Consider the following 24,633-nt stretch of genomic DNA (forward strand, 5'->3'; position numbering starts at 1 on the left):
GTCCACTTGCTCCGCCCTTCCTTGCTCTCAACTCTGGAGAGACAGTGCGAGGCGGGGGCTCACAGTCCCTGCTGACTGCCGCGAAAGTAGTATGCGTCCAACTTTGTCTTTCTTTCTTTCTTTCTTTTCTTCTTTTTTTTTCTTTTCTTCTTTTCTTTTCTTTTCTTTTCTTTTTTTTTTTTTTAAACCCATCCATTCTAGTCACTCTGCGCAATCACTCCTCTCCTGGCCAAGGCCGATCGATACGCCACAAAAATCAACTACCAGGACTTCTGAGAGCAGGAAATCACTCTCACCACGCCCTCGTCTCATCTTTCACCAAACCGGCGTCGGCAGCCACCGCCACCGCGTTGTTCCTGGATTCGGAGAACGTTTAAAGGATGTTTCGCGCGAGGAACGTCGTTTGTGACGAGTGACGCCTTTTCAAATTTTCGCATGTTTGCGGCAGTTGCTCTCCTGTCCGTTGAGGACACGGTGGTGAGAGTTCAGCCTGGCGGTGTTCGTGCACAGGAGATTCTTTCCGCAAAGGTGCCGCGTGATTGGAGCCCATCTCTCAGCCCTTCGGGAGACTGTGAGAGACGAGAGAACGAAGACTACAACAAGAGACGCCCCCGAAGAGTGCCTTTAGGCCGTTTCTGAGTCGTGTCTGGCTCACGAGGCAGGATGCCGAGGAGCAGGCCAGGTTTTCCAACGAATCCCTGGCACGTCTCTTCCATCTCTGTCCTCCACTTGCCCTCCGCCACGGTCAGGAACTGGATGCGAGCAGCAAGCGCCGAGGACACAGTCCAAGCCTTTCCGGCCGGCAGGGGTACGGCTACTCCGCGCGGGACCGCCGCAGGTGGGGAAGCCGAAGCCTAGCCAGCCGCCGTTGAACCCCACTTCTTGAAACAGAAATGCCAGGAGCGCTGCCCCCCTCCCCCTTCGCCCGGGCGGCCGAAATAGCTCAGTTGGGAGAGCGTTAGACTGAAGATCTAAAGGTCCCTGGTTCAATCCCGGGTTTCGGCAAGGCGCTCCCTTTTGCTGCCCGCCGGCGCCCTCCTCTACCAGCGCAGCGCGTTGAAAAGCAGTCCACCCGCAGGCCTAAGGGAGTTCACGGTCCAAGCCCACATGTCGCTTTGCCACAGGAACGCGCAAGCTCTGAGAGTAACTTTCCTTAAAGACAGTAAGATGTTACGGTGCACAGATGCGCCAGGCCCAGAAAAACGCCGCACTACCGCCGAGGCGCTGTGATGTCAAGGGCGCTCACCAGCGGAGAGAAGGGACAAGGTGCCACACACCCCTTCCGTCTCGACAACTCTCTGGGGCAGCCCCAAAGCGGCCAGAGACGCTGTGCAAAGCAAGGAAGCGGCGGCGTTCGCCCAAAACGTTGTGGGTGGACACCGAAAGCTGGGTTTCACGTAAACCTCACGCGTCACGAAATAACCTCCTCCCTTTTCCTTTTTCCAACCATTTAAAGTGTTAAAGGGGTGCTCGCTTCGGCAGGACGTATAATAACGTTGGAACCACACAGAGAAGACCGGCCTTGCCCCTGCCGAAGGGTGACAGGCACAGCCGCGAATCGTTCCAAAGACCAGTCCCAGCTCACAGCCAATCGACAGCTTACCAGCCATAAGGCAGCAGAGCTTAATGCAGATACTCGAAACATCAAGAGCAGGCGCGGTGTCCCGCAGCCTTTTGCCAGTTGTTAGGAAAACAACAACGACAACAACTGCAGAATAAATACGAAGAGACTAGGACCTGAGCCCCTACGAATTCAAACGTTTCGCCAAGATTAAAAAAATGCCAGGAGTTCGCCCAGCTCTGCAGATCTGGACATACATACATACACTCAGCTAACGCATCGGATGGACCTTGTCCTGGTTGCAAATCTCCTTTGCATTCTCTCCGTCGCCGGGAACATTCCATTTGAAAGACAGACTGTAATCGCTAGCTGTTATGGACGCTTTTCTGCCCTCCATTCCTCTAGGCACCCACAACCAGAGCCAGAACACCCCCAGCAAAACGTCACAGCACGGTTTGCAGACCACACTGCTGGGCTGAAGGCATTTCACCTCATGGTGAGTATCATGAGTTCCTTCCTTTCTCGGCGGCCCAGTTTCCCCAGACACCCGCCCTCTCTCCTCAACACGAAATAATTGTGTGGGACCAAAGCTTCTTTCCCCGTGAATGACACTGACATTTTCAAAGAGAAATGAGTCCAGAAGCCACTAACCTCCAGCCGTCTTTGGACAGGATTCCTGTCTCCCAAGAAAAGATCTGAAATAGGTGCGCTAAGAGGCTCTGGCTTTGAAGCTTGCCCTCCTCCGTCCTGGCTGTGAACCGTGTGGCCAAGGAATTCTTTCTCTCGCCTGTAAGGAAGTGGGTTTATCGAGGAACCGATGTAGTCATCTCATGCAACCCATTGTTACCGCTATTATCCACCTGCTACTGCCAGCTACATTATGAACAAGCCCCAGTTTTTACTTTTATCGTTTGCAGAACACCAACAAAACAACAACCAAAACTGTGCCATGCTGACCCAGGGTCAACTTAGGGGGTCTGTGAGTAAGATTTCAACTTGCCCCCTGGAAATCTTCCGCGGGTCGATGCCCTCCAAACTCTACCTTCCCTAAATCTGACAGGAAAGGGTGTGCATCACCCACCACTCACCTGGAAGAGGCGTCCAATTCAGTTCAAGAGCAGTTCGTGTTCCTGGATCCGGGGAAGTTTGACACCAATAAATTAAAGGGCAGAAAACAAGAAAGCACGGGGACCAGCCATCCTGATCCCTCTGGTTGGAGGGGAAAAGCAATGTGTGTTCTCCGTGGCAAAGAGCATGAGAATTCCGGGTAACTTCCGCTAAAGGACTCATCATCCTACTGAAAGCATGGCCCCTATTTCCACATTTGTGTGCTCTCAGCTCTTCCTCCACCATGTTCTAGAAGGCAGAGAGGCTGGCACTCAGTTCCTAGGGTGTGCCGGGAAATCAGTTGCCGTTCCCAGGGCTTCCTGAATCTTCAGAGAATGGAGCCCTGGCATAAGTCAAGAGAAAGAGCTATAATGGCCCTGTTTTAGGGTTTTATGCTTTCTCGTGTCTTCCGCGTCACAAGTCTTTTAGGCCACACTGATGGTCACTAAATGGCTCCAGACTCTTCTATGAATGAATTCACAATGAACTAACTTATGGAGTCTCACTCTGGCCACAATGCAGGAGAGGTTTAGAACTTACATTCACCACGGGTCTGACTTATCTGTTTGGGCACTGGTCTCTCAGTTCAGACTTAAGTCTGCAAGTCCCCAGTGTCTTTGGCAGGCACTAGAAGCATCCCTGCCACCCTCAGAGAGAAAGGTGGGGATCCTCTCAGGCTGCCACTTCCTCACTCACATGGTAATCCAGTCAATCGCCTTGTCTAGGAACAAACGGGTCAGCTTTCTGCCGTATCAAATATTTGTAGAACAAAAACCTCCCTGGCATGTTCTAGTTTACAGGCCATGTCTTTTCCTCCCTAGTGACTATCGACATCACACTAGATTTGTAATCCCCCCCCTCCCCCATCCCAAGCACAACATGCAGAAGTTCCCGGGCCAGGCAGCAAACCCACACCACAGCAGAGACCATCCCGGATCCGGAAACCTGCTGCGGCTCCAGGGAACGCCTCCGTATTTGTCATCTTAAAGGCAATACTAGTTTCCTCTTTAAAGTGGTAAGGAACCTTCCCTAAGTCAACGGTTGCCTTCTCTGCAGTAAAACGGAATAAATGAACCATCGCAAGTCAACCAGATGTTACTCCGGTTTCCAGCTGTCATAGTCCCGTTGAGCCAAGAGCTCCGTGTGAGAAAGGTAAGTGCAGGGACAAGATTCTCCAGAACAAACCTGGCTTGTACGAGGTTTGGCTCATCATCAAGTAAGGGAAACAGACAAACAAAAAACACTCCCAGGATCTGAAAAGAGACCTGAACCATCAAACTGAAAGTTCACTTTTCCAACAAACTCTCCAGGATCAAAGCCGTTTTGTCAGGAAAATCTCTGCTATTCAAAACATTTACATTCCTACCTAACCTATATTTCCCATATCTTTTTTTCCCTTATAAGCCCAGTGTGCTAACAAACAGACACAACCAGCCAAATCTTAGGTACAGCAGCTGAAAACGGCCAGCAGATCCCATTTCTCAAGCAAAAGGTTCTCCTCACAGCGACAATGGGGTAGAGACCACGGGGCTTCCTGCCGCCCTCCTTGGAGGCACCAACACCACTGGCTAGTCACCAAAACCAAAAACGCAACTGCACACAGGCTCCCCGATGTGCTCAGTTTGGCTTCTCTTTGAAAGAAAGAGCACTGAGGGACTCCCCAGGTCTTGACAGGATGAGAAGAAACAGGCCCAGTCTTACTTGGGACAAAGCCTTTCAGGCTGCTTCACTCAGGGAAGGGAAAGGGACCTTCTTGCTGCCTGTTCCCCTGAGGGGAGAGGCAAACAGATGGCACCCACCAAACTCCTATGCCAGCTCTGAGTGTTCTTTGTCGTCCCTCCTCCACATGGAGGGTCGTCAGATGTTACAAACGCATTCCCATCTCCTCGTGGAGGTCTGAAATCCCAGAGGGGTCACGCACAGCACTCGGGTCTGAATCACCATGCGCTGCCTTTCATGTCCTCCGGCAGCATTTGGCTCAACAAGGAAGGCGGTGGTAAAAAGGAGGAATTCTTAAAACCTGGTCTTGGAGATAATGTCAAACATAAAATAACAGTTGCAAAGACTACCTTGCATGCCCAGGTTCATCTACTGCAATATTTTGCCATTTTTACTGGTTCTCTCTCTCTCCCTCTCTCTATCTCTCCTCATATAATTTTTTTGTTCCCTAAACCATTTGACAGTTTGGCAAATATATCCCTTCTCCCAACATTCTCCATTGTATCCTTTAAGGACACTCCCTATGTCAGCACAGTAAAATTGTCAAGTGTGGGGACTTCAACGCTGGTTCAAAACTATTTTCTAATAGACCACCCATATTCAACATTTGCTAATTGTCCTGATCATGTCCTATAAACCCCAAACTCCCTGATCCAGGACCACGCCAGGGTGACCCGTTTCCTTTACGTTATTGTTTCCTTGGTCTCCTTTAATCTGGGACCATTTCTCAACTCTTTCTTGTCTCTCATGACATTTTCATTCATTGGCATCTCGTAAGGACTAGGTGACAAGTCGGCTGGTATAACTCGGGTTCAGTTTTGATTGGACTGCCATTCCCGCCTGATTGGCTTCAGATGATGATGCACTTTGCTCAGAATGCAACAGGAGGGTTGCTGTGTCCTTCTCAGCTTGTCCTCAGAGCCACAGGATGTCAGCGTGCCCATCATGATGACGTTACTCTGACCATTTGGGGTAAGATCTTCTGTGCTGAGTTTCTACATGGTCAAGCTACCATGTTCATAAGAACTATGTGAGGATACATCTGGAAACTCAAGACATCTTTGCTTATCAAAATTTCACCCATGGCTTTGGCACTGATTGATGAATTTTGCCTGAATCAATCATTATAGGATAGGAGAAAATGATGGTAATCTTTCCCTCTGCATTTAATAATTGGTATGCTTTTGCAGGATAAGCATTCTCTTCTTTCTTTCCCATGTGTCTTTCTCTTTCTTTCTCTTCTTTTTTATCAGTATGAACGCAACGATTCTTATTTTAGCCATCCTTTCATGTATTAATCACTTTAATGCTTAGTGTTTCCAAGATGTGACGCCTAGGTACTCTTGAGGGTACTACTGTCTTTGAGCTCCTTCTCACGTCCCGGCATAGAACGATAATCTAGCTTGTCTTGTCCTTTTCCTGTCCCAGCCCTTTCTGCCGACAGCAAATTCCTCCAGCAGCTGTGGTGCCTTCTCGTGGAAATCTGCAGCGAGAGGTTAGGCTGTAGGGTCAGATCTCCTCATTGCTCTTTTAATGTTGTGGATTCTAGACTCTTCCAAGAGACAGGGCTAGGAAAGGGCTCTTCTCTGCCTTCCTCTATTCGAGTTTTGTGCCGCCGGGTCTTTGCGGGTAGGTTGACCAGGGGGAATAGACTGTAGGCGCAGTACCTTTCTGCCTAGCTTGAAGTTGCCTTTGTCCTCGTGTCGCCGTGAAAGAGAAGGCAGTAAGGGAGCTTCAGAAAGAATGGCATTGTGCGTCAAATATCTTCATGCCAGCAGTTGCAGGTTCTCAAAAGCAAGGCCGGGCGATAGTGCCATTCAATTGTCTTCCGTAAAGAGGGAAGGTGTTGGCTGGCCGTGGGGGGGTGTAGCTCAGTGGTAGAGCACGTGCTTTGCATGCACGAGGCCCCGGGTTCAATCCCCGGCACCTCCAGCCTAGAGGCGGCCCTCCTCTCCCTCTGGAGAGCCCAGGAAGAGGGTCCCTTCCCTACTCCGGAGGAGAAAGCACAGGCCTTCCTGTCCTCCAACTCTATTCTATTCTACTATGCCTTGGCCATGCCTTAGGCTACACAAAAACAAAAACCAACCACTGGGCTAAAATCAGACAGACCTCTGAGAGCTGGAAAGTAAGTCACCTTCATTTAGCTTGAAATACGCTTGACCATCCTCCCATCTTGTTTTCATGCATTTCACCCTAGATATCATGGATCAGGTCAAGGCTCTTTTCTCCCCTCTGGCTTGAGGGAAAGGTTGACACTAAGAGGCTAGAAAGTCTGGATAGGTCTTGTCCCTTGGGGACAAAATTGCCTCCTCTGGTTTGAAGAACACCGGATCCTCCAGCAGTGAGTGTAGGACAGACTGGCTGCATGATTTGCTGGACCCAAGGCCCCCTGAAATGCACTGGTCACAGGCCCTTGAGGCTGGCCATGATGACAGGTATAGGAGAGGTCGCCCCAGTCAAAAACAAGCCACTTTCTTGTGTCCTTGCCTTCTCCTAAAAGACTGAGGCGTGGATGTTCACTGATGCTTTGCAGTTTGAGCCGAGAAGGCAGGACGTGCTCATACACCACACAGACTCACTGCCCTGTCCTGTCCTGGCTGCACTCCAAAATGAAAGAAATAGCAAGAGTCAGGGAAACAGTCTTCCTCCTTCTACTTGTCCCGAACGGACCCTCCGAGTATCGCTTGGGAGAGCATCCCCTCTTGAAAAGGCTGCATGCACAAGCGATATGGAGCTGGAGTCCTAAGCATCTGTGGAAGCATCGGAGAACAGAGATTCAGGACAACACATCCAAATATTTAGGACACAGTCGTTTTGTACCTGAGGCACCAGTCTACCTTTTCTTTTTTTTTTTTTTTTTTTTTCCCCCTTCGGTAGAGGTACAGGTAGTTAGAAACTTTCTTTTCCCAGCCAGGGATCAAGCCCACACCACAGCAGCACGCCCAGCGGGATGCAAAGACAACCCGGGATCCTTAACCCGGGATGTGCTACAAGGGAGCTCCGTAGCCCACTAATCCTTTAGACAACACCGAGGGTCACAATGGCTTAGCTTTTTCCATGAATGAACTCACGGTGAACTCATGGAGTCTCAGTCTAGTTAAAATACGTGGGAGTTTTCCCAAGGATAAGTCAACAAGTGTCTGAGATACCTCTTTTGGCCACTGGCCTCTTAACTCAAACTGAAGTCTCCAAGTCCCCAAGGTCTGTGGGGGACAACACGGCCTCTCTTACCATTCTCAGGATGTAATTCGGGGACCTTTTGATGCCGCCCATCTCTTCACTTAGACCCCGTATTGCCATCACTTATCTGGTGTCCTATTCTTCTTTCACCCAGGAGGTTGTAATCCTTGGCGGTTTACTCTTCAAGTCAATGCTCAGTGTTTGCAAGAGTGGACTCGAAGACACTGTGCTCTTTGGGGCACGCCATCCTCTTTTGAGCACTCGAAAGACTGTCTAGGGCATCTTGTACTTTTCCTGCCCTAGTGCTTCTAGTGACCAGTTTTGCCCGGAGCTTTGGTTCCATCCGGGGGGATGTGTATTAAGCTGCTGAGATGGGGGACCAGCTCTCCTCCTTGCCCCTTGGGTGTCTTTGAGTCTAGGCTTTTTTTAACAGGCAGAACTAGGAAAGGGCTCTTCTTTGCCTTCCTCCATTCAAGTTGTCTGTAGGCCTGACACTGGGGTAGGCTGACAAGCGGGACTAGATCCTAGGAAGGGCGCCTAAATTTTAGGCCGGCATTCGGTTGCCTTTCTCCTCATGTCCTCGGCGAAAGGGAATAGGAGTTTCGCAAGTAACCGGGTTGTACACAACGGAGCTTCGAACCAACACGTGAGGAGTTGCCATACCATTTTTTGTTTGTGTGTTTGGTTGTTTGTTTGCTTTCCCTTTTCCTGCCTCTGAGGTTTCGGCAGCCGCGGGGGTGTAGCTCAGTGGTAGAGCGTGTGTTTAGCATGCACGAGGCCCCGGGTTCAATCCCCGGCACCTCCAACCGCCACGTCCACTTGCTCCGCCCTTCCTTGCTCTCAACTCTGGAGAGACAGTGCGAGGCGGGAGCTCACAGTCCCTGCTGACTGCCGCGAAAGTAGTATGCGTCCAACTTTGTCTTTCTTTCTTTCTTTCTTTTCTTCTTTTTTTTTCTTTTCTTCTTTTCTTTTCTTTTCTTTTCTTTTTTTTTTTTTAAACCCATCCATTCTAGTCACTCTGCGCAATCACTCCTCTCCTGGCCAAGGCCGATCGATACGCCACAAAAATCAACTACCAGGACTTCTGAGAGCAGGAAATCACTCTCACCACGCCCTCGTCTCATCTTTCACCAAACCGGCGTCGGCAGCCACCGCCACCGCGTTGTTCCTGGATTCGGAGAACGTTTAAAGGATGTTTCGCGCGAGGAACGTCGTTTGTGACGAGTGACGCCTTTTCAAATTTTCGCATGTTTGCGGCAGTTGCTCTCCTGTCCGTTGAGGACACGGTGGTGAGAGTTCAGCCTGGCGGTGTTCGTGCACAGGAGATTCTTTCCGCAAAGGTGCCGCGTGATTGGAGCCCATCTCTCAGCCCTTCGGGAGACTGTGAGAGACGAGAGAACGAAGACTACAACAAGAGACGCCCCCGAAGAGTGCCTTTAGGCCGTTTCTGAGTCGTGTCTGGCTCACGAGGCAGGATGCCGAGGAGCAGGCCAGGTTTTCCAACGAATCCCTGGCACGTCTCTTCCATCTCTGTCCTCCACTTGCCCTCCGCCACGGTCAGGAACTGGATGCGAGCAGCAAGCGCCGAGGACACAGTCCAAGCCTTTCCGGCCGGCAGGGGTACGGCTACTCCGCGCGGGACCGCCGCAGGTGGGGAAGCCGAAGCCTAGCCAGCCGCCGTTGAACCCCACTTCTTGAAACAGAAATGCCAGGAGCGCTGCCCCCCTCCCCCTTCGCCCGGGCGGCCGAAATAGCTCAGTTGGGAGAGCGTTAGACTGAAGATCTAAAGGTCCCTGGTTCAATCCCGGGTTTCGGCAAGGCGCTCCCTTTTGCTGCCCGCCGGCGCCCTCCTCTACCAGCGCAGCGCGTTGAAAAGCAGTCCACCCGCAGGCCTAAGGGAGTTCACGGTCCAAGCCCACATGTCGCTTTGCCACAGGAACGCGCAAGCTCTGAGAGTAACTTTCCTTAAAGACAGTAAGATGTTACGGTGCACAGATGCGCCAGGCCCAGAAAAACGCCGCACTACCGCCGAGGCGCTGTGATGTCAAGGGCGCTCACCAGCGGAGAGAAGGGACAAGGTGTCACACACCCCTTCCATCTCGACAACTCTCTGGGGCAGCCCCAAAGCGGCCAGAGACGCTGTGCAAAGCAAGGAAGCGGCGGCGTTCGCCCAAAACGTTGTGGGTGGACACCGAAAGCTGGGTTTCACGTAAACCTCACGCGTCACGAAATAACCTCCTCCCTTTTCCTTTTTCCAACCATTTAAAGTGTTAAAGGGGTGCTCGCTTCGGCAGGACGTATAATAACGTTGGAACCACACAGAGAAGACCGGCCTTGCCCCTGCCGAAGGGTGACAGGCACAGCCGCGAATCGTTCCAAAGACCAGTCCCAGCTCACAGCCAATCGACAGCTTACCAGCCATAAGGCAGCAGAGCTTAATGCAGATACTCGAAACATCAAGAGCAGGCGCGGTGTCCCGCAGCCTTTTGCCAGTTGTTAGGAAAACAACAACGACAACAACTGCAGAATAAATACGAAGAGACTAGGACCTGAGCCCCTACGAATTCAAACGTTTCGCCAAGATTAAAAAAATGCCAGGAGTTCGCCCAGCTCTGCAGATCTGGACATACATACATACACTCAGCTAACGCATCGGATGGACCTTGTCCTGGTTGCAAATCTCCTTTGCATTCTCTCCGTCGCCGGGAACATTCCATTTGAAAGACAGACTGTAATCGCTAGCTGTTATGGACGCTTTTCTGCCCTCCATTCCTCTAGGCACCCACAACCAGAGCCAGAACACCCCCAGCAAAACGTCACAGCACGGTTTGCAGACCACACTGCTGGGCTGAAGGCATTTCACCTCATGGTGAGTATCATGAGTTCCTTCCTTTCTCGGCGGCCCAGTTTCCCCAGACACCCGCCCTCTCTCCTCAACACGAAATAATTGTGTGGGACCAAAGCTTCTTTCCCCGTGAATGACACTGACATTTTCAAAGAGAAATGAGTCCAGAAGCCACTAACCTCCAGCCGTCTTTGGACAGGATTCCTGTCTCCCAAGAAAAGATCTGAAATAGGTGCGCTAAGAGGCTCTGGCTTTGAAGCTTGCCCTCCTCCGTCCTGGCTGTGAACCGTGTGGCCAAGGAATTCTTTCTCTCGCCTGTAAGGAAGTGGGTTTATCGAGGAACCGATGTAGTCATCTCATGCAACCCATTGTTACCGCTATTATCCACCTGCTACTGCCAGCTACATTATGAACAAGCCCCAGTTTTTACTTTTATCGTTTGCAGAACACCAACAAAACAACAACCAAAACTGTGCCATGCTGACCCAGGGTCAACTTAGGGGGTCTGTGAGTAAGATTTCAACTTGCCCCCTGGAAATCTTCCGCGGGTCGATGCCCTCCAAACTCTACCTTCCCTAAATCTGACAGGAAAGGGTGTGCATCACCCACCACTCACCTGGAAGAGGCGTCCAATTCAGTTCAAGAGCAGTTCGTGTTCCTGGATCCGGGGAAGTTTGACACCAATAAATTAAAGGGCAGAAAACAAGAAAGCACGGGGACCAGCCATCCTGATCCCTCTGGTTGGAGGGGAAAAGCAATGTGTGTTCTCCGTGGCAAAGAGCATGAGAATTCCGGGTAACTTCCGCTAAAGGACTCATCATCCTACTGAAAGCATGGCCCCTATTTCCACATTTGTGTGCTCTCAGCTCTTCCTCCACCATGTTCTAGAAGGCAGAGAGGCTGGCACTCAGTTCCTAGGGTGTGCCGGGAAATCAGTTGCCGTTCCCAGGGCTTCCTGAATCTTCAGAGAATGGAGCCCTGGCATAAGTCAAGAGAAAGAGCTATAATGGCCCTGTTTTAGGGTTTTATGCTTTCTCGTGTCTTCCGCGTCACAAGTCTTTTAGGCCACACTGATGGTCACTAAATGGCTCCAGACTCTTCTATGAATGAATTCACAATGAACTAACTTATGGAGTCTCACTCTGGCCACAATGCAGGAGAGGTTTAGAACTTACATTCACCACGGGTCTGACTTATCTGTTTGGGCACTGGTCTCTCAGTTCAGACTTAAGTCTGCAAGTCCCCAGTGTCTTTGGCAGGCACTAGAAGCATCCCTGCCACCCTCAGAGAGAAAGGTGGGGATCCTCTCAGGCTGCCACTTCCTCACTCACATGGTAATCCAGTCAATCGCCTTGTCTAGGAACAAACGGGTCAGCTTTCTGCCGTATCAAATATTTGTAGAACAAAAACCTCCCTGGCATGTTCTAGTTTACAGGCCATGTCTTTTCCTCCCTAGTGACTATCGACATCACACTAGATTTGTAATCCCCCCCCTCCCCCATCCCAAGCACAACATGCAGAAGTTCCCGGGCCAGGCAGCAAACCCACACCACAGCAGAGACCATCCCGGATCCGGAAACCTGCTGCGGCTCCAGGGAACGCCTCCGTATTTGTCATCTTAAAGGCAATACTAGTTTCCTCTTTAAAGTGGTAAGGAACCTTCCCTAAGTCAACGGTTGCCTTCTCTGCAGTAAAACGGAATAAATGAACCATCGCAAGTCAACCAGATGTTACTCCGGTTTCCAGCTGTCATAGTCCCGTTGAGCCAAGAGCTCCGTGTGAGAAAGGTAAGTGCAGGGACAAGATTCTCCAGAACAAACCTGGCTTGTACGAGGTTTGGCTCATCATCAAGTAAGGGAAACAGACAAACAAAAAACACTCCCAGGATCTGAAAAGAGACCTGAACCATCAAACTGAAAGTTCACTTTTCCAACAAACTCTCCAGGATCAAAGCCGTTTTGTCAGGAAAATCTCTGCTATTCAAAACATTTACATTCCTACCTAACCTATATTTCCCATATCTTTTTTTCCCTTATAAGCCCAGTGTGCTAACAAACAGACACAACCAGCCAAATCTTAGGTACAGCAGCTGAAAACGGCCAGCAGATCCCATTTCTCAAGCAAAAGGTTCTCCTCACAGCGACAATGGGGTAGAGACCACGGGGCTTCCTGCCGCCCTCCTTGGAGGCACCAACACCACTGGCTAGTCACCAAAACCAAAAACGCAACTGCACACAGGCTCCCCGATGTGCTCAGTTTGGCTTCTCTTTGAAAGAAAGAGCACTGAGGGACTCCCCAGGTCTTGACAGGATGAGAAGAAACAGGCCCAGTCTTACTTGGGACAAAGCCTTTCAGGCTGCTTCACTCAGGGAAGGGAAAGGGACCTTCTTGCTGCCTGTTCCCCTGAGGGGAGAGGCAAACAGATGGCACCCACCAAACTCCTATGCCAGCTCTGAGTGTTCTTTGTCGTCCCTCCTCCACATGGAGGGTCGTCAGATGTTACAAACGCATTCCCATCTCCTCGTGGAGGTCTGAAATCCCAGAGGGGTCACGCACAGCACTCGGGTCTGAATCACCATGCGCTGCCTTTCATGTCCTCCGGCAGCATTTGGCTCAACAAGGAAGGCGGTGGTAAAAAGGAGGAATTCTTAAAACCTGGTCTTGGAGATAATGTCAAACATAAAATAACAGTTGCAAAGACTACCTTGCATGCCCAGGTTCATCTACTGCAATATTTTGCCATTTTTACTGGTTCTCTCTCTCTCCCTCTCTCTATCTCTCCTCATATAATTTTTTTGTTCCCTAAACCATTTGACAGTTTGGCAAATATATCCCTTCTCCCAACATTCTCCATTGTATCCTTTAAGGACACTCCCTATGTCAGCACAGTAAAATTGTCAAGTGTGGGGACTTCAACGCTGGTTCAAAACTATTTTCTAATAGACCACCCATATTCAACATTTGCTAATTGTCCTGATCATGTCCTATAAACCCCAAACTCCCTGATCCAGGACCACGCCAGGGTGACCCGTTTCCTTTACGTTATTGTTTCCTTGGTCTCCTTTAATCTGGGACCATTTCTCAACTCTTTCTTGTCTCTCATGACATTTTCATTCATTGGCATCTCGTAAGGACTAGGTGACAAGTCGGCTGGTATAACTCGGGTTCAGTTTTGATTGGACTGCCATTCCCGCCTGATTGGCTTCAGATGATGATGCACTTTGCTCAGAATGCAACAGGAGGGTTGCTGTGTCCTTCTCAGCTTGTCCTCAGAGCCACAGGATGTCAGCGTGCCCATCATGATGACGTTACTCTGACCATTTGGGGTAAGATCTTCTGTGCTGAGTTTCTACATGGTCAAGCTACCATGTTCATAAGAACTATGTGAGGATACATCTGGAAACTCAAGACATCTTTGCTTATCAAAATTTCACCCATGGCTTTGGCACTGATTGATGAATTTTGCCTGAATCAATCATTATAGGATAGGAGAAAATGATGGTAATCTTTCCCTCTGCATTTAATAATTGGTATGCTTTTGCAGGATAAGCATTCTCTTCTTTCTTTCCCATGTGTCTTTCTCTTTCTTTCTCTTCTTTTTTATCAGTATGAACGCAACGATTCTTATTTTAGCCATCCTTTCATGTATTAATCACTTTAATGCTTAGTGTTTCCAAGATGTGACGCCTAGGTACTCTTGAGGGTACTACTGTCTTTGAGCTCCTTCTCACGTCCCGGCATAGAACGATAATCTAGCTTGTCTTGTCCTTTTCCTGTCCCAGCCCTTTCTGCCGACAGCAAATTCCTCCAGCAGCTGTGGTGCCTTCTCGTGGAAATCTGCAGCGAGAGGTTAGGCTGTAGGGTCAGATCTCCTCATTGCTCTTTTAATGTTGTGGATTCTAGACTCTTCCAAGAGACAGGGCTAGGAAAGGGCTCTTCTCTGCCTTCCTCTATTCGAGTTTTGTGCCGCCGGGTCTTTGCGGGTAGGTTGACCAGGGGGAATAGACTGTAGGCGCAGTACCTTTCTGCCTAGCTTGAAGTTGCCTTTGTCCTCGTGTCGCCGTGAAAGAGAAGGCAGTAAGGGAGCTTCAGAAAGAATGGCATTGTGCGTCAAATATCTTCATGCCAGCAGTTGCAGGTTCTCAAAAGCAAGGCCGGGCGATAGTGCCATTCAATTGTCTTCCGTAAAGAGGGAAGGTGTTGGCTGGCCGTGGGGGGGTGTAGCTCAGTGGTAGAGCACGTGCTTTGCATGCACGAGGCCCCGGGTTCAATCCCCGGCACCTCCAGCCTAGAGGCGGCCCTCCTCTCCCTCTGGAGAGCCCAGGAAGAGGGTCCCTTCCCTACTCCGGAGGAGAAAGCACAGGCCTTCCTGTCCTCCAACTCTATTCTATTCTACTATGCCTTGGCCATGCCTTAGGCTACACAAAAACAAAAACCAACCACTGGGCTAAAATCAGACAGACCTCTGAGAGCTGGAAAGTAAGTCACCTTCATTTAGCTTGAAATACGCTTGACCATCCTCCCATCTTGTTTTCATGCATTTCACCCTAGATATCATGGATCAGGTCAAGGCTCTTTTCTCCCCTCTGGCTTGAGGGAAAGGTTGACACTAAGAGGCTAGAAAGTCTGGATAGGTCTTGTCCCTTGGGGACAAAATTGCCTCCTCTGGTTTGAAGAACACCGGATCCTCCAGCAGTGAGTGTAGGACAGACTGGCTGCATGATTTGCTGGACCCAAGGCCCCCTGAAATGCACTGGTCACAGGCCCTTGAGGCTGGCCATGATGACAGGTATAGGAGAGGTCGCCCCAGTCAAAAACAAGCCACTTTCTTGTGTCCTTGCCTTCTCCTAAAAGACTGAGGCGTGGATGTTCACTGATGCTTTGCAGTTTGAGCCGAGAAGGCAGGACGTGCTCATACACCACACAGACTCACTGCCCTGTCCTGTCCTGGCTGCACTCCAAAATGAAAGAAATAGCAAGAGTCAGGGAAACAGTCTTCCTCCTTCTACTTGTCCCGAACGGACCCTCCGAGTATCGCTTGGGAGAGCATCCCCTCTTGAAAAGGCTGCATGCACAAGCGATATGGAGCTGGAGTCCTAAGCATCTGTGGAAGCATCGGAGAACAGAGATTCAGGACAACACATCCAAATATTTAGGACACAGTCGTTTTGTACCTGAGGCACCAGTCTACCTTTTCTTTTTTTTTTTTTTTTTTTTTCCCCCTTCGGTAGAGGTACAGGTAGTTAGAAACTTTCTTTTCCCAGCCAGGGATCAAGCCCACACCACAGCAGCACGCCCAGCGGGATGCAAAGACAACCCGGGATCCTTAACCCGGGATGTGCTACAAGGGAGCTCCGTAGCCCACTAATCCTTTAGACAACACCGAGGGTCACAATGGCTTAGCTTTTTCCATGAATGAACTCACGGTGAACTCATGGAGTCTCAGTCTAGTTAAAATACGTGGGAGTTTTCCCAAGGATAAGTCAACAAGTGTCTGAGATACCTCTTTTGGCCACTGGCCTCTTAACTCAAACTGAAGTCTCCAAGTCCCCAAGGTCTGTGGGGGACAACACGGCCTCTCTTACCATTCTCAGGATGTAATTCGGGGACCTTTTGATGCCGCCCATCTCTTCACTTAGACCCCGTATTGCCATCACTTATCTGGTGTCCTATTCTTCTTTCACCCAGGAGGTTGTAATCCTTGGCGGTTTACTCTTCAAGTCAATGCTCAGTGTTTGCAAGAGTGGACTCGAAGACACTGTGCTCTTTGGGGCACGCCATCCTCTTTTGAGCACTCGAAAGACTGTCTAGGGCATCTTGTACTTTTCCTGCCCTAGTGCTTCTAGTGACCAGTTTTGCCCGGAGCTTTGGTTCCATCCGGGGGGATGTGTATTAAGCTGCTGAGATGGGGGACCAGCTCTCCTCCTTGCCCCTTGGGTGTCTTTGAGTCTAGGCTTTTTTTAACAGGCAGAACTAGGAAAGGGCTCTTCTTTGCCTTCCTCCATTCAAGTTGTCTGTAGGCCTGACACTGGGGTAGGCTGACAAGCGGGACTAGATCCTAGGAAGGGCGCCTAAATTTTAGGCCGGCATTCGGTTGCCTTTCTCCTCATGTCCTCGGCGAAAGGGAATAGGAGTTTCGCAAGTAACCGGGTTGTACACAACGGAGCTTCGAACCAACACGTGAGGAGTTGCCATACCATTTTTTGTTTGTGTGTTTGGTTGTTTGTTTGCTTTCCCTTTTCCTGCCTCTGAGGTTTCGGCAGCCGCGGGGGTGTAGCTCAGTGGTAGAGCGTGTGTTTAGCATGCACGAGGCCCCGGGTTCAATCCCCGGCACCTCCAACCGCCACGTCCACTTGCTCCGCCCTTCCTTGCTCTCAACTCTGGAGAGACAGTGCGAGGCGGGAGCTCACAGTCCCTGCTGACTGCCGCGAAAGTAGTATGCGTCCAACTTTGTCTTTCTTTCTTTCTTTCTTTTCTTCTTTTTTTTTCTTTTCTTCTTTTCTTTTCTTTTCTTTTCTTTTTTTTTTTTTAAACCCATCCATTCTAGTCACTCTGCGCAATCACTCCTCTCCTGGCCAAGGCCGATCGATACGCCACAAAAATCAACTACCAGGACTTCTGAGAGCAGGAAATCACTCTCACCACGCCCTCGTCTCATCTTTCACCAAACCGGCGTCGGCAGCCACCGCCACCGCGTTGTTCCTGGATTCGGAGAACGTTTAAAGGATGTTTCGCGCGAGGAACGTCGTTTGTGACGAGTGACGCCTTTTCAAATTTTCGCATGTTTGCGGCAGTTGCTCTCCTGTCCGTTGAGGACACGGTGGTGAGAGTTCAGCCTGGCGGTGTTCGTGCACAGGAGATTCTTTCCGCAAAGGTGCCGCGTGATTGGAGCCCATCTCTCAGCCCTTCGGGAGAGTGTGAGAGACGAGAGAACGAAGACTACAACAAGAGACGCCCCCGAAGAGTGCCTTTAGGCCGTTTCTGAGTCGTGTCTGGCTCACGAGGCAGGATGCCGAGGAGCAGGCCAGGTTTTCCAACGAATCCCTGGCACGTCTCTTCCATCTCTGTCCTCCACTTGCCCTCCGCCACGGTCAGGAACTGGATGCGAGCAGCAAGCGCCGAGGACACAGTCCAAGCCTTTCCGGCCGGCAGGGGTACGGCTACTCCGCGCGGGACCGCCGCAGGTGGGGAAGCCGAAGCCTAGCCAGCCGCCGTTGAACCCCACTTCTTGAAACAGAAATGCCAGGAGCGCTGCCCCCCTCCCCCTTCGCCCGGGCGGCCGAAATAGCTCAGTTGGGAGAGCGTTAGACTGAAGATCTAAAGGTCCCTGGTTCAATCCCGGGTTTCGGCAAGGCGCTCCCTTTTGCTGCCCGCCGGCGCCCTCCTCTACCAGCGCAGCGCGTTGAAAAGCAGTCCACCCGCAGGCCTAAGGGAGTTCACGGTCCAAGCCCACATGTCGCTTTGCCACAGGAACGCGCAAGCTCTGAGAGTAACTTTCCTTAAAGACAGTAAGATGTTACGGTGCACAGATGCGCCAGGCCCAGAAAAACGCCGCACTACCGCCGAGGCGCTGTGATGTCAAGGGCGCTCACCAGCGGAGAGAAGGGACAAGGTGCCACACACCCCTTCCGTCTCGACAACTCTCTGGGGCAGCCCCAAAGCGGCCAGAGACGCTGTGCAAAGCAAGGAAGCGGCGGCGTTCGCCCAAAACGTTGTGGGTGGACACCGAAAGCTGGGTTTCACGTAAACCTCACGCGTCACGAAATAACCTCCTCCCTTTTCCTTTTTCCAACCATTTAAAGTGTTAAAGGGGTGCTCGCTTCGGCAGGACGTATAATAACGTTGGAACCACACAGAGAAGACCGGCCTTGCCCCTGCCGAAGGGTGACAGGCACAGCCGCGAATCGTTCCAAAGACCAGTCCCAGCTCACAGCCAATCGACAGCTTACCAGCCATAAGGCAGCAGAGCTTAATGCAGATACTCGAAACATCAAGAGCAGGCGCGGTGTCCCGCAGCCTTTTGCCAGTTGTTAGGAAAACAACAACGACAACAACTGCAGAATAAATACGAAGAGACTAGGACCTGAGCCCCTACGAATTCAAACGTTTCGCCAAGATTAAAAAAATGCCAGGAGTTCGCCCAGCTCTGCAGATCTGGACATACATACATACACTCAGCTAACGCATCGGATGGACCTTGTCCTGGTTGCAAATCTCCTTTGCATTCTCTCCGTCGCCGGGAACATTCCATTTGAAAGACAGACTGTAATCGCTAGCTGTTATGGACGCTTTTCTGCCCTCCATTCCTCTAGGCACCCACAACCAGAGCCAGAACACCCCCAGCAAAACGTCACAGCACGGTTTGCAGACCACACTGCTGGGCTGAAGGCATTTCACCTCATGGTGAGTATCATGAGTTCCTTCCTTTCTCGGCGGCCCAGTTTCCCCAGACACCCGCCCTCTCTCCTCAACACGAAATAATTGTGTGGGACCAAAGCTTCTTTCCCCGTGAATGACACTGACATTTTCAAAGAGAAATGAGTCCAGAAGCCACTAACCTCCAGCCGTCTTTGGACAGGATTCCTGTCTCCCAAGAAAAGATCTGAAATAGGTGCGCTAAGAGGCTCTGGCTTTGAAGCTTGCCCTCCTCCGTCCTGGCTGTGAACCGTGTGGCCAAGGAATTCTTTCTCTCGCCTGTAAGGAAGTGGGTTTATCGAGGAACCGATGTAGTCATCTCATGCAACCCATTGTTACCGCTATTATCCACCTGCTACTGCCAGCTACATTATGAACAAGCCCCAGTTTTTACTTTTATCGTTTGCAGAACACCAACAAAACAACAACCAAAACTGTGCCATGCTGACCCAGGGTCAACTTAGGGGGTCTGTGAGTAAGATTTCAACTTGCCCCCTGGAAATCTTCCGCGGGTCGATGCCCTCCAAACTCTACCTTCCCTAAATCTGACAGGAAAGGGTGTGCATCACCCACCACTCACCTGGAAGAGGCGTCCAATTCAGTTCAAGAGCAGTTCGTGTTCCTGGATCCGGGGAAGTTTGACACCAATAAATTAAAGGGCAGAAAACAAGAAAGCACGGGGACCAGCCATCCTGATCCCTCTGGTTGGAGGGGAAAAGCAATGTGTGTTCTCCGTGGCAAAGAGCATGAGAATTCCGGGTAACTTCCGCTAAAGGACTCATCATCCTACTGAAAGCATGGCCCCTATTTCCACATTTGTGTGCTCTCAGCTCTTCCTCCACCATGTTCTAGAAGGCAGAGAGGCTGGCACTCAGTTCCTAGGGTGTGCCGGGAAATCAGTTGCCGTTCCCAGGGCTTCCTGAATCTTCAGAGAATGGAGCCCTGGCATAAGTCAAGAGAAAGAGCTATAATGGCCCTGTTTTAGGGTTTTATGCTTTCTCGTGTCTTCCGCGTCACAAGTCTTTTAGGCCACACTGATGGTCACTAAATGGCTCCAGACTCTTCTATGAATGAATTCACAATGAACTAACTTATGGAGTCTCACTCTGGCCACAATGCAGGAGAGGTTTAGAACTTACATTCACCACGGGTCTGACTTATCTGTTTGGGCACTGGTCTCTCAGTTCAGACTTAAGTCTGCAAGTCCCCAGTGTCTTTGGCAGGCACTAGAAGCATCCCTGCCACCCTCAGAGAGAAAGGTGGGGATCCTCTCAGGCTGCCACTTCCTCACTCACATGGTAATCCAGTCAATCGCCTTGTCTAGGAACAAACGGGTCAGCTTTCTGCCGTATCAAATATTTGTAGAACAAAAACCTCCCTGGCATGTTCTAGTTTACAGGCCATGTCTTTTCCTCCCTAGTGACTATCGACATCACACTAGATTTGTAATCCCCCCCCTCCCCCATCCCAAGCACAACATGCAGAAGTTCCCGGGCCAGGCAGCAAACCCACACCACAGCAGAGACCATCCCGGATCCGGAAACCTGCTGCGGCTCCAGGGAACGCCTCCGTATTTGTCATCTTAAAGGCAATACTAGTTTCCTCTTTAAAGTGGTAAGGAACCTTCCCTAAGTCAACGGTTGCCTTCTCTGCAGTAAAACGGAATAAATGAACCATCGCAAGTCAACCAGATGTTACTCCGGTTTCCAGCTGTCATAGTCCCGTTGAGCCAAGAGCTCCGTGTGAGAAAGGTAAGTGCAGGGACAAGATTCTCCAGAACAAACCTGGCTTGTACGAGGTTTGGCTCATCATCAAGTAAGGGAAACAGACAAACAAAAAACACTCCCAGGATCTGAAAAGAGACCTGAACCATCAAACTGAAAGTTCACTTTTCCAACAAACTCTCCAGGATCAAAGCCGTTTTGTCAGGAAAATCTCTGCTATTCAAAACATTTACATTCCTACCTAACCTATATTTCCCATATCTTTTTTTCCCTTATAAGCCCAGTGTGCTAACAAACAGACACAACCAGCCAAATCTTAGGTACAGCAGCTGAAAACGGCCAGCAGATCCCATTTCTCAAGCAAAAGGTTCTCCTCACAGCGACAATGGGGTAGAGACCACGGGGCTTCCTGCCGCCCTCCTTGGAGGCACCAACACCACTGGCTAGTCACCAAAACCAAAAACGCAACTGCACACAGGCTCCCCGATGTGCTCAGTTTGGCTTCTCTTTGAAAGAAAGAGCACTGAGGGACTCCCCAGGTCTTGACAGGATGAGAAGAAACAGGCCCAGTCTTACTTGGGACAAAGCCTTTCAGGCTGCTTCACTCAGGGAAGGGAAAGGGACCTTCTTGCTGCCTGTTCCCCTGAGGGGAGAGGCAAACAGATGGCACCCACCAAACTCCTATGCCAGCTCTGAGTGTTCTTTGTCGTCCCTCCTCCACATGGAGGGTCGTCAGATGTTACAAACGCATTCCCATCTCCTCGTGGAGGTCTGAAATCCCAGAGGGGTCACGCACAGCACTCGGGTCTGAATCACCATGCGCTGCCTTTCATGTCCTCCGGCAGCATTTGGCTCAACAAGGAAGGCGGTGGTAAAAAGGAGGAATTCTTAAAACCTGGTCTTGGAGATAATGTCAAACATAAAATAACAGTTGCAAAGACTACCTTGCATGCCCAGGTTCATCTACTGCAATATTTTGCCATTTTTACTGGTTCTCTCTCTCTCCCTCTCTCTATCTCTCCTCATATAATTTTTTTGTTCCCTAAACCATTTGACAGTTTGGCAAATATATCCCTTCTCCCAACATTCTCCATTGTATCCTTTAAGGACACTCCCTATGTCAGCACAGTAAAATTGTCAAGTGTGGGGACTTCAACGCTGGTTCAAAACTATTTTCTAATAGACCACCCATATTCAACATTTGCTAATTGTCCTGATCATGTCCTATAAACCCCAAACTCCCTGATCCAGGACCACGCCAGGGTGACCCGTTTCCTTTACGTTATTGTTTCCTTGGTCTCCTTTAATCTGGGACCATTTCTCAACTCTTTCTTGTCTCTCATGACATTTTCATTCATTGGCATCTCGTAAGGACTAGGTGACAAGTCGGCTGGTATAACTCGGGTTCAGTTTTGATTGGACTGCCATTCCCGCCTGATTGGCTTCAGATGATGATGCACTTTGCTCAGAATGCAACAGGAGGGTTGCTGTGTCCTTCTCAGCTTGTCCTCAGAGCCACAGGATGTCAGCGTGCCCATCATGATGACGTTACTCTGACCATTTGGGGTAAGATCTTCTGTGCTGAGTTTCTACATGGTCAAGCTACCATGTTCATAAGAACTATGTGAGGATACATCTGGAAACTCAAGACATCTTTGCTTATCAAAATTTCACCCATGGCTTTGGCACTGATTGATGAATTTTGCCTGAATCAATCATTATAGGATAGGAGAAAATGATGGTAATCTTTCCCTCTGCATTTAATAATTGGTATGCTTTTGCAGGATAAGCATTCTCTTCTTTCTTTCCCATGTGTCTTTCTCTTTCTTTCTCTTCTTTTTTATCAGTATGAACGCAACGATTCTTATTTTAGCCATCCTTTCATGTATTAATCACTTTAATGCTTAGTGTTTCCAAGATGTGACGCCTAGGTACTCTTGAGGGTACTACTGTCTTTGAGCTCCTTCTCACGTCCCGGCATAGAACGATAATCTAGCTTGTCTTGTCCTTTTCCTGTCCCAGCCCTTTCTGCCGACAGCAAATTCCTCCAGCAGCTGTGGTGCCTTCTCGTGGAAATCTGCAGCGAGAGGTTAGGCTGTAGGGTCAGATCTCCTCATTGCTCTTTTAATGTTGTGGATTCTAGACTCTTCCAAGAGACAGGGCTAGGAAAGGGCTCTTCTCTGCCTTCCTCTATTCGAGTTTTGTGCCGCCGGGTCTTTGCGGGTAGGTTGACCAGGGGGAATAGACTGTAGGCGCAGTACCTTTCTGCCTAGCTTGAAGTTGCCTTTGTCCTCGTGTCGCCGTGAAAGAGAAGGCAGTAAGGGAGCTTCAGAAAGAATGGCATTGTGCATCAAATATCTTCATGCCAGCAGTTGCAGGTTCTCAAAAGCAAGGCCGGGCGATAGTGCCATTCAATTGTCTTCCGTAAAGAGGGAAGGTGTTGGCTGGCCGTGGGGGGGTGTAGCTCAGTGGTAGAGCGCGTGCTTTGCATGCACGAGGCCCCGGGTTCAATCCCCGGCACCTCCAGCCTAGAGGCGGCCCTCCTCTCCCTCTGGAGAGCCCAGGAAGAGGGTCCCTTCCCTACTCCGGAGGAGAAAGCACAGGCCTTCCTGTCCTCCAACTCTATTCTATTCTACTATGCCTTGGCCATGCCTTAGGCTACACAAAAACAAAAACCAACCACTGGGCTAAAATCAGACAGACCTCTGAGAGCTGGAAAGTAAGTCACCTTCATTTAGCTTGAAATACGCTTGACCATCCTCCCATCTTGTTTTCATGCATTTCACCCTAGATATCATGGATCAGGTCAAGGCTCTTTTCTCCCCTCTGGCTTGAGGGAAAGGTTGACACTAAGAGGCTAGAAAGTCTGGATAGGTCTTGTCCCTTGGGGACAAAATTGCCTCCTCTGGTTTGAAGAACACCGGATCCTCCAGCAGTGAGTGTAGGACAGACTGGCTGCATGATTTGCTGGACCCAAGGCCCCCTGAAATGCACTGGTCACAGGCCCTTGAGGCTGGCCATGATGACAGGTATAGGAGAGGTCGCCCCAGTCAAAAACAAGCCACTTTCTTGTGTCCTTGCCTTCTCCTAAAAGACTGAGGCGTGGATGTTCACTGATGCTTTGCAGTTTGAGCCGAGAAGGCAGGACGTGCTCATACACCACACAGACTCACTGCCCTGTCCTGTCCTGGCTGCACTCCAAAATGAAAGAAATAGCAAGAGTCAGGGAAACAGTCTTCCTCCTTCTACTTGTCCCGAACGGACCCTCCGAGTATCGCTTGGGAGAGCATCCCCTCTTGAAAAGGCTGCATGCACAAGCGATATGGAGCTGGAGTCCTAAGCATCTGTGGAAGCATCGGAGAACAGAGATTCAGGACAACACATCCAAATATTTAGGACACAGTCGTTTTGTACCTGAGGCACCAGTCTACCTTTTCTTTTTTTTTTTTTTTTTTTTTCCCCCTTCGGTAGAGGTACAGGTAGTTAGAAACTTTCTTTTCCCAGCCAGGGATCAAGCCCACACCACAGCAGCACGCCCAGCGGGATGCAAAGACAACCCGGGATCCTTAACCCGGGATGTGCTACAAGGGAGCTCCGTAGCCCACTAATCCTTTAGACAACACCGAGGGTCACAATGGCTTAGCTTTTTCCATGAATGAACTCACGGTGAACTCATGGAGTCTCAGTCTAGTTAAAATACGTGGGAGTTTTCCCAAGGATAAGTCAACAAGTGTCTGAGATACCTCTTTTGGCCACTGGCCTCTTAACTCAAACTGAAGTCTCCAAGTCCCCAAGGTCTGTGGGGGACAACACGGCCTCTCTTACCATTCTCAGGATGTAATTCGGGGACCTTTTGATGCCGCCCATCTCTTCACTTAGACCCCGTATTGCCATCACTTATCTGGTGTCCTATTCTTCTTTCACCCAGGAGGTTGTAATCCTTGGCGGTTTACTCTTCAAGTCAATGCTCAGTGTTTGCAAGAGTGGACTCGAAGACACTGTGCTCTTTGGGGCACGCCATCCTCTTTTGAGCACTCGAAAGACTGTCTAGGGCATCTTGTACTTTTCCTGCCCTAGTGCTT

At 50.1% G+C, this 24,633-nt stretch overlaps 1 long non-coding RNA gene and 11 other non-coding genes across 12 annotated transcripts; all 12 read left to right on the plus strand.

The window, feature by feature from the left end:
- Positions 1–107: 107 nt before the first annotated feature.
- On the plus strand, positions 108–4,877 carry LOC146401273 (uncharacterized). Its single transcript, XR_014809157.1, has 2 exons — positions 108–1,055; positions 1,255–4,877. It is a non-coding gene; the product is annotated as an uncharacterized LOC146401273 (long non-coding RNA).
- TRNAF-GAA (transfer RNA phenylalanine (anticodon GAA)) lies at positions 933–1,005 on the plus strand. Its single transcript has one exon. It is a non-coding gene; the product is annotated as a tRNA-Phe (tRNA).
- LOC146401275 (U6 spliceosomal RNA) lies at positions 1,467–1,573 on the plus strand. Its single transcript, XR_014811528.1, has one exon. It is a non-coding gene; the product is annotated as a U6 spliceosomal RNA (small nuclear RNA).
- Positions 4,878–6,247: 1,370 nt separating the features above from the next.
- TRNAA-UGC (transfer RNA alanine (anticodon UGC)) lies at positions 6,248–6,319 on the plus strand. Its single transcript has one exon. It is a non-coding gene; the product is annotated as a tRNA-Ala (tRNA).
- A 1,981-nt stretch (positions 6,320–8,300) lies between these two features.
- Positions 8,301–8,372, plus strand: TRNAA-AGC (transfer RNA alanine (anticodon AGC)). Its single transcript has one exon. It is a non-coding gene; the product is annotated as a tRNA-Ala (tRNA).
- Positions 8,373–9,311: 939 nt separating this feature from the next.
- On the plus strand, positions 9,312–9,384 carry TRNAF-GAA (transfer RNA phenylalanine (anticodon GAA)). The gene has a single exon. It is a non-coding gene; the product is annotated as a tRNA-Phe (tRNA).
- Positions 9,385–9,845: 461 nt separating this feature from the next.
- Positions 9,846–9,952, plus strand: LOC146401279 (U6 spliceosomal RNA). The gene has a single exon (XR_014811529.1). It is a non-coding gene; the product is annotated as a U6 spliceosomal RNA (small nuclear RNA).
- A 4,674-nt stretch (positions 9,953–14,626) lies between these two features.
- On the plus strand, positions 14,627–14,698 carry TRNAA-UGC (transfer RNA alanine (anticodon UGC)). The gene has a single exon. It is a non-coding gene; the product is annotated as a tRNA-Ala (tRNA).
- Positions 14,699–16,679: 1,981 nt separating this feature from the next.
- TRNAA-AGC (transfer RNA alanine (anticodon AGC)) lies at positions 16,680–16,751 on the plus strand. The gene has a single exon. It is a non-coding gene; the product is annotated as a tRNA-Ala (tRNA).
- Positions 16,752–17,690: 939 nt separating this feature from the next.
- Positions 17,691–17,763, plus strand: TRNAF-GAA (transfer RNA phenylalanine (anticodon GAA)). The gene has a single exon. It is a non-coding gene; the product is annotated as a tRNA-Phe (tRNA).
- Positions 17,764–18,224: 461 nt separating this feature from the next.
- Positions 18,225–18,331, plus strand: LOC146401283 (U6 spliceosomal RNA). The gene has a single exon (XR_014811530.1). It is a non-coding gene; the product is annotated as a U6 spliceosomal RNA (small nuclear RNA).
- Positions 18,332–23,005: 4,674 nt separating this feature from the next.
- On the plus strand, positions 23,006–23,077 carry TRNAA-UGC (transfer RNA alanine (anticodon UGC)). Its single transcript has one exon. It is a non-coding gene; the product is annotated as a tRNA-Ala (tRNA).
- The last annotated feature ends 1,556 nt before the right edge of the window (positions 23,078–24,633 follow it).

The sequence above is a fragment of the Sus scrofa genome, chromosome 7, assembly GCF_054392235.1.
Source record: "Sus scrofa isolate SSC_HxYL_T2T_F1_AM1 chromosome 7, Sscrofa_HxYL_maternal_Yorkshire_Landrace_v2.0, whole genome shotgun sequence".
Classification (NCBI taxonomy): Eukaryota; Metazoa; Chordata; class Mammalia; order Artiodactyla; family Suidae; genus Sus; species Sus scrofa.